Below are 8,313 nucleotides of genomic sequence, written 5' to 3'. Positions count from 1 at the left end.
GTAAATTAAGAAACCCAAAGTGGAGGAAGTAAACTTCGGATGTTACTGTAACTGCAGAGTAAAAATTATGCTGCTTTGTCAATTTCCCTGGCATTTTGGTCTCCTGTTGACTTGTCAGGCACTCATGAGAGAAGTTCTTACTATAACTGAAAGATTTTCTAATATTTTTCTACAACCTTGCTCAAATATCTCTTTTCTTGTTGTTTTGTTTCCCAGATGACTAGATTATTTTTAAAAAGTTCTCTGGAGGTACAAAATAGTTCTAAGGAGGAAACAAAAAATTGGATGCCTGTTTTCCCTGAAATTATTTCTGGAGCTAAATCCCTATTGTAGAAATTTGGCTTTTTTCCCCTTTAAAAACTTCCGTAGTCAGTTCATTGTGTTAGATATATATGTGAAATGGAGGGAAACTATACTCATTTCTACCCTAAGATGCAACATATATTTTTTACCAGTGGGTTTATTCACGACCATGAGGATTATCACATCCATTGGAAATACTCTGACTAATATGCCTTGGTCTAATATAGAAAATGTAGCAGGAGCTGACAAAAAGTTGTAAGCGTATATAGAGTTTGTCAAAACCCAGGGACCATCTTACTCCTTGAGCAGTAAAATTTCAATCACGGCAAACGGGAAAAATGGGTTCCCGTCCACACTGGCCTCGTCCCATCAGCACATCCCCAAGGAGAGGTTCCGGCTCTCAAGGGCAGGTGTGGAATGGGCCGCAGCTGCCTGTGGCTTCAGGCCTCCTTACCCGTGTGTGGGAAGTCACAGGCAGGATTCGCCCTCTTTTCCATCTGGCTTGAAGAAAGTCAGTGAAGGAGTCTCCTGTATGGCCTGGTTCAGGGCAAATCTCCCAACTCTCCATCCCAAAGGCATCAAGGTTTTCAAATCATTCCCCAATAATGATTTGGGATTTACACAAGGGGGCCAAAATGCTGTCTCAGGGAATACAGTTTTGTACAGAATAAAAAGCAGACACTCCTGAAAGACCCAAATCTGACAAAAAACTTCTTAGTAATTGCAATTGGACTCAATATGTCCATTTATAAATAGACATAATCATATTTGCAACCCGTAATTGTGATTCCTGGAAACATGCTTATTTAAGCATGATCTTAAGACTCCAAGCTTAATATATACATATACACACACATACACATAAAATCGCAATCACAAGGCTTATCATAGTGGACCTTCGTAGTTGCCCACCCTCATTCCCCCTTTTTTTTTTTTTTTGGTTAATCAATGCAAGTATTTTTTATTTATTTTTATTGTTTTTTTTTAAGATACATAGGTCACACAAAATGTTTCCTTAAAACATGTAAGAGGTTCCCATAAACCCCACTCCCCACCCCCACACTCCTCCCACATTAATAGCCTCTTTCATCAGTGTCACACATTCATTGCATTTGATGAGTACATTTTGGAGCACGGCTAACACTGCATGGATTATAGTTTACATTGTAGTTTATATTCTCCCGCAGTCCATTCAGAGGGTTATTGCAGGATATATAATGTCCTACATCTGTCCCTACAATAACATTCAGGACAACTCCAAGTCCTGAAAATGCCCCCATATCACACCTCTTCTTCCCTCTCCCTGCCCCCAGTAACTCCCATGGCCACTGTCTCCACATCAATATTATAATTTCTTTCCATTGCTAGAGTCACAATAATTCTATAGTAGAATACCATTAAGTCCACTCTAATCCAAATTTTCTTGCTTAACACTGAGGACCCTGGGATGGCAATGTCCCATCCATCAGCCATGTGGCATCTAAGCCTCATTCCCTTTACAAGGCTGGTGTCCCCATCCCCCAGCTGCTGAGAATGGTTTCCATCCGCCCTCCTTCTCTGAATAATTGCTGGAGCCATGTGAGAGCCAGCTTCCCTGGAAGGCTGTGCTCTCCAGTCTTGAATTGTGTGGGGGACAGCCAGTGACTTACTGACAGGGAGTTAAAAAACAAAAGCAGAAAACCAGTCTCCTTGCCTCAAGATAGGATGGACACAATGGTGCAGCGCACATCCCACCAGGTGGGATCCCCCGGAAGTTCAACTCCAGCTGAGACCATGTACTTGCTCAACGCCTTCTCTGCCCCATCCGACCTCCTCACTCCCTTCTCCTGAGAGCGCTTCTTCAGTAAATCCCGTGCCCTAATTCCCTGTCTCAGGCCCTGCTTCCAGGGGATCTAACTTAAGACAATGCCACACTACTGATCTTGACATTTTTTAACAACTAAGACTCTAACGCAGATGCTGTTCTTGGTCTAATGCCAACTTGTAACTTTCAAAGTAACTTCCCCCTCAGTGCTTTCGCTTTGAAAGCATTTGCCCTTGACTGTACATTTCATGCGCTGCCTTCTCCACCCTCCACCTCAGATGCCACTGCTCGCACCACATGTGCAGCAAAGTGTCAGTTAGTCCCCTTTGCTTGAGTTGCCTGATTCCACACTCCTATAGAAGCCCAAAGCCCACTTGCTCTCTTTCCAGCGATGTATAGATTGGGTTACCTACTCCCTGCCAGAAAAAGTCTTTAAGAATGATGCTTTTGGAGACAGTAATCTCTCTTGAACTTGAAACCCACAGACAACTGTTGCAGGACCAGCTGGCCCCAGAAAACTTCCCCACAAGACCATTATGTGAAACCAGTGAAGCTGAGTCTTTGATAAGCTATCTCTGAAGGGCGTAAGATGGCAAACATTTCTTTGTCATCTTCACCTGTATACTTTCTCAACACATTTGATTCTCTTTTCCTTCTCCTCCCAAAGGCACCTTCTGTTCTTTGTGACCCGCTTAATTATGCTTGGGATGGAATGATTTTAAATCAAATCAGAGTAAAACCCTGAGAAATGATGCCCCGTACTACATAACTACACCTAAACTTACACGTAGGGTAAGGGAGCCAAGGTGTCCAGTCACTATGGCTCTATTCCCTGCTAGCATTGTCCCTCTTTTCAGCAGATGTAGAAATGAACAAATCAGACAACATAGATGTCAGCTTATTTTTTCTTACCATAACAACCTTATTAGTCATAGCTAAAGCTTCCTGGGTAACATGCACCAAGACTGGTCAAATTGTTTTGCATCTATTAATTCATGTAAACAGCACAACTAGCTTATGTGGAAGCTACTATTTTTATACCCTTTTGGCAGAGGAAAACATTATTTTCTAGTATTCCGTATCAGATGCCATACTGAGCTTTCTTCTCATAATTTTTAAAACGGAAAACCTCTGTTTAAAAGTGCTTTCCGATGAGTATTACACTATGCTATTTCTTTAAAAACACATTATAGGGCTAAAATAGCAACCCTTTAATAAGGGTTCCCAGTGCAGGCCTTTCACGTGCCTGGCCGTTCATTGCAATGGCAAGGATATGGATTATCTCCCATGTAGACTTGAGAAAACTGAGGCCAGGGAAGGTCACCGAAGCTGCCCATTGTTCCAAGCAGTCTGCTCCTAAGAAGTGTGGGGTCAGGGCCAGAAGCCCAATAAGCCTCCCGCCCTCCTCTTTGTACCACCAGGGCCATCCAGATCCACAGACCGCTGGAGGACAGCCTGCGCCGCCTGCCCTAGCGTCACGCCACCCACACCTCCACCCTACAAACACGCCTAGAATATAGGCACTGGCAATAAACTGGGGGAGAAGGCCCCCCAGGCTGGAGAAAGAGCCATGAATAACAGGGGTCTTGGTCCAGGTCCCCAGTGCTTGGTGTTCAAGGAGGAGGGGGGCTCTAGATGGGGATGACTCCCCGCCCTGAGGGCTCTTGGCCCCCGAGGAGGGCAGCAATGAGGGGAGACCCAGAGAAGGCCGCCCAGAGCACCGGGCCCGGGGAAGCGCTAAGAACGGAACTGGCCACGTAGCCAAGAAATGTTGGAGGAAGGGCTTGACTTCAGAGCCCCAACAGTCAACAGCTGACCCTTCAGTGTCACCATCCGCTAGACCTTTGTTTTCTGCGGTTTACAGCTTCCTTCAATACAAAATGAATCACAGAGAAATTCTACTGTTTTACATACTTTAGGTTTGAATATCTGCCATCCTTGTGGGAGTACATGGATAAATAAAGGTGGCCTTTACAAAGTTCCAAAGGGTAGGAGATCAATACACAATTCTTAGCAGAATTCTTCCCATACTTAGAATGCTTCTCCCAAGAGTTCAAGGCCCAGGTAAATGATTAATAAGAGTATACACACCTGCCCACCTTGACACACAATCAAGAGCGGGCATGAAGCAGAGGTTCAAGGCCTTTACCTTAAGGTGAAAGAAGAGGGAAGGACTAGTTCCTGAGAGCTAGCATCTAGGGTGGTACTTGAGCATACTAGGCGCTCAGTGGGCATTTCATAAATAAATAAATTGATAAAACATGAACATGTGGGTAGAATTTAAGTATTTGACTTTCCTCTATCTCGGACCAGAACTGGTCTTTTCTTGAAAAGATGAAAAGATTTTCAAAATAACCAGTGCCAACAAATTGCTCTGTGACCAACAGAACAAAAATTTCACATCTCTGTCTTGAAAGAGGTTTGGGCTGGGGTAAAACCCAGTATTCCCTGGAATTTTCAGATGCAAAATTTCCGACATTAAAACTTCTTCAGCAGTTTTAAGGCTATCTACCTCCCAGTGTTACTAGGTAAGATCCAAATACCAGTCAGTCCCCTCCACCCTCTTTTCCCCAACAACCTTCCAACCCACAAAGGCCCACTTTCCTTTCTAAGTAATTGTTGAAAATGCTAAATTTGTCACATAGTGAGTAAAAGGCTTATGTGGTCTTAATTTCTATGAATATTTTCCATGAAAAGTTCTCTGTCTCACACACACACACATTCATCAGTGATGTGAATGTGCTATGAGAGATTATGAACACATACCAGTTAATTAAAATTACATACATATCATTAATTTACCTCCAAAATTTAGGTAGAAAAATAAGCTGTGGGTGTGAGTGTGGCACATACACATATAAACATTGAACCGAAATATACACAAATAGCAAGTCTGGTCATTTATATCTAGATAATTATACACCATTAGAGACGCATATGGCTATAGAGATATAAGATGAAAACAGGAGCAAATTTATCCCCAGATAGTCATATCAGAAAGCCCTAATGATATAAAAACAAACAAAAATCACAGCATTTCAAAAACCTGTGCTTCATTCCCAACCTTGGAATCTGGAATACTTAAAATATTTTCAGTAGAAATAGCTATATAGAAATGAGAAGAAATTGGAATACACAAATTTAAAAATCCATGAAACTGCCACCCCCCAAAAATGACCAAATTGAATAGTCTCAAATTTCTAGAGAATTAAAATGTAACAAGCACACAGGAATTTGATCTGTAAATTCTAAAACTGTAGTTCTTAACTCTTTTTGCCATCATAGATTCCTTTGTACATTCAATGAATACCAAAGACTACAAAAATAAACATAGGCACATAGACAGCAGCATTAGCATTCAGATATTTCATTGGTTACCAAGAAGTTCAATTTCAGGCTTTATGTTATTTTATATTGCTGCCCCTTGTTGATGTTGAACAACTCTGGGTCAGAGACTATGGGGCACAACTCCATGGGAACAGCCTTAAATATAGACAGGCTTGAATTCCTCTCAAAAGCCTCTGTCGTTCATTCCACCCCCTTTCCTCCCATCTTTACCAACCTTGTCCCACTGGAAAGGACGATGTAGCAGGTGCAGTCAAGGCTACATCGCTCTCCCATGGACACGATTTCCACTGCCAGCTCCTGGGAGTCTTCGCCTGAGGATTCTCCCTAGCTGGAATCCCACTCTGCCCGTGGTCAGTAAAAACTAGAAACACCAGAGATCTAACACCCTGTTCCCATTGCAGCCCTCGGTGTGGTCAGGAGTTAGTGGATAAATACCCCAGTACCTGTGCCCTTGGGCAGGATAACCTGAGATTTATGTTCTAGGCTGCCTTGCTGGACTCACCAGGGGATGAAGCTCGCACTTCCAGTTACTTGGTCGAGGACCTCTTTTGACTTTCTCCTCTCCCTTGCTCCACTTCTTCATGCTCTTACTAGTGTCCTCAAGATGATCCCTCCCCAAAAACTTGCATTCAAACTCACGTCTCAGGTCTGCTTCTGAGGGACTGCCATTAAAGACAGACCCCCTGAACCTGGGGCCGAATTGTGGCCAGTCAGGACCACTTAAGTGAAAGCTTTGGCTAAATGTGTCTTAGTAGAAAGGGGATGAGCAGGAAGCAAAGAGAGTGGTGGGAGAAAAGGGCGAGGAAAAGGACAGAGGAAGATGTTGCTGGAAAGGAGAAGGAGAAAGAAGGAGAAAAGAAAGGTGCTTTTAGAGAGGAAATGCTACTCAACTGAAGATCAGACGACTTGGGGACTGTTTCCGACTCTCCCAATAGCATCCTAGGTAGGTTTGTCAAATTATTTAATCTTTCCAGATATCAGTTTCTTTTCGAGCATAATAAGAAAAAGATTACATCCTTTGCTCACCTCCAAGGAAGAGGGACAGTGAAGATAAAATACAGAAAAGTACCTTGAAAAGTCCCCTTTGAGGAGCAGCAAACTCCATAGGCTAGAGGCAAGGGAAACAGGCATGGGCTGGGGGAAAATGGTGAACTAGAGAAGCTCCTTCCAGTCTAGATGCGCAACCTCTGCTTAGCTCCAGACAGTGGTCAGCCAACCTTCTGGTATTTCAAAGGAAGCCAAATATCCGTACATTTGCAAAACTTCTGGTTATTGTATATTGATAAAGCGTGCATATTCATAACCAAGACCTGATTCCTCTCTTGGGCAATCAGGTTGTGACCACTAGCCTTTCTAAATGAAAGTAGCAAGAAAGCTGCAAACTCTAAATCTAGTCATGGGCATCAGCTAATAATTTAAATACTTGCCAGACTAGACCCTGCACCACTATGAAGTCATCGAGGACTGTCCTCACTTGGTTTGCTCAGAGACCAGAACATCCAAGCTATGGGAGGGCCCTCCAAAGGCCCATCTGATGGAACCTTTGTACAAACAACCCTCCAAAGAAGGTGGAATCGTTTCCTCTTCAGCAGCGCTGGCCAACCAAATGGACGTTTGCTGAGATTATCAGTCAGCCAGCCCCAGATGATCCATTTGGGGGTCATCTGTATTTGTCCCCAGGAAGAGGGAATGGCATCACCTGCCCCAAACAGAGCAAACCATTGTGCCCCTGGGCAAAAGCAAACCTCCTTTCCATGAATATTTAACTAGGCACCACAGCTTATCAGTAATTGGCACAACTGGGCTGACCCTATCTTCCTGCGTTCCGGAGCGCGTTCTGGAACATGCCTCACCAAGATGACTGGGATGGTTGCCCTTTTGGCTGTCTTTGCCTTCCGAGTTGACACTTAATATGAAGTAATTGTGATTTCAGGTGGTTCTCCCCGTGCCTTCCCTGAAAACTAAATTCAAAGTTGCCCTCCCGCTGAGGATGTGGATTTTAAACATTTTTCGGATTGATCTTATGACAAGATCCGTGGTGACAACAATCCTAATAGGTATCAGTATCAGGCAAAGCCTCTCATCTGGTCTAGTATGCTTACATGCAATGTTCGTTTTGGAAAAGATCCTTGGGGGCCAAAATGAAGATCTAATGATGGTGATCACAATATAGAGTAAAAAAAAAAAAAGACAAAAGAAAGATGGCATCTGATCTAACCTGTGAGCCTCGAACAGGGGGAGGAAGGAAATATGCTTGCATTTGAAGAATGTTCAAAGGCTTCCATGCTCAAAACCTTTCATTTTCCAATCTAAAATAAGGTGCCTGTAATACCCATTTTAATCATTTGTCTGGATTGAGTCATTGAAAAGACATATATACAAGCACAGGGAGCCTGTGACCTAGCCGGCATACAGAGCCTGGAGAAACACCTGTTGCTCTAGTATCATAAATGATGGCACCCCTTTCACTCTCAAAAATGCGACAGCTTGAACAATAAACTATCCGATCTATGCATAAGTTACTCTAGGCTGCTCTTCTCTTTTCTAGCTATGAGACATAGGAAACTTTCTCCCTCTGAGCTTCAGTTTCTCATCTGTAAAATGGGATCAATGATGGCAGTTACCTCTCATGGTTTCTGAGAAGATAAAATGTGATAATAAATGTAAAATGCTTAACATTGGTACATAGCAAGTGCTCAATAAATTTTAACTATTCTTCTTTAAAAACATGTAATCTAGGAGGAAATGTGTCCATCAGGATTAAGCTATAGTTACCATAAATCACGGCTTTGAAATCCCATCCATCTTGGGATACTTTTGGTGAAATATTGTTGACCTCCAGAAACAATTCCATTGCT

The sequence above is a fragment of the Dasypus novemcinctus genome, chromosome 24, assembly GCF_030445035.2.
Source record: "Dasypus novemcinctus isolate mDasNov1 chromosome 24, mDasNov1.1.hap2, whole genome shotgun sequence".
Lineage (NCBI taxonomy): Eukaryota > Metazoa > Chordata > Mammalia > Cingulata > Dasypodidae > Dasypus > Dasypus novemcinctus.
Note: the sequence above shows the minus strand (reverse complement) of the source record.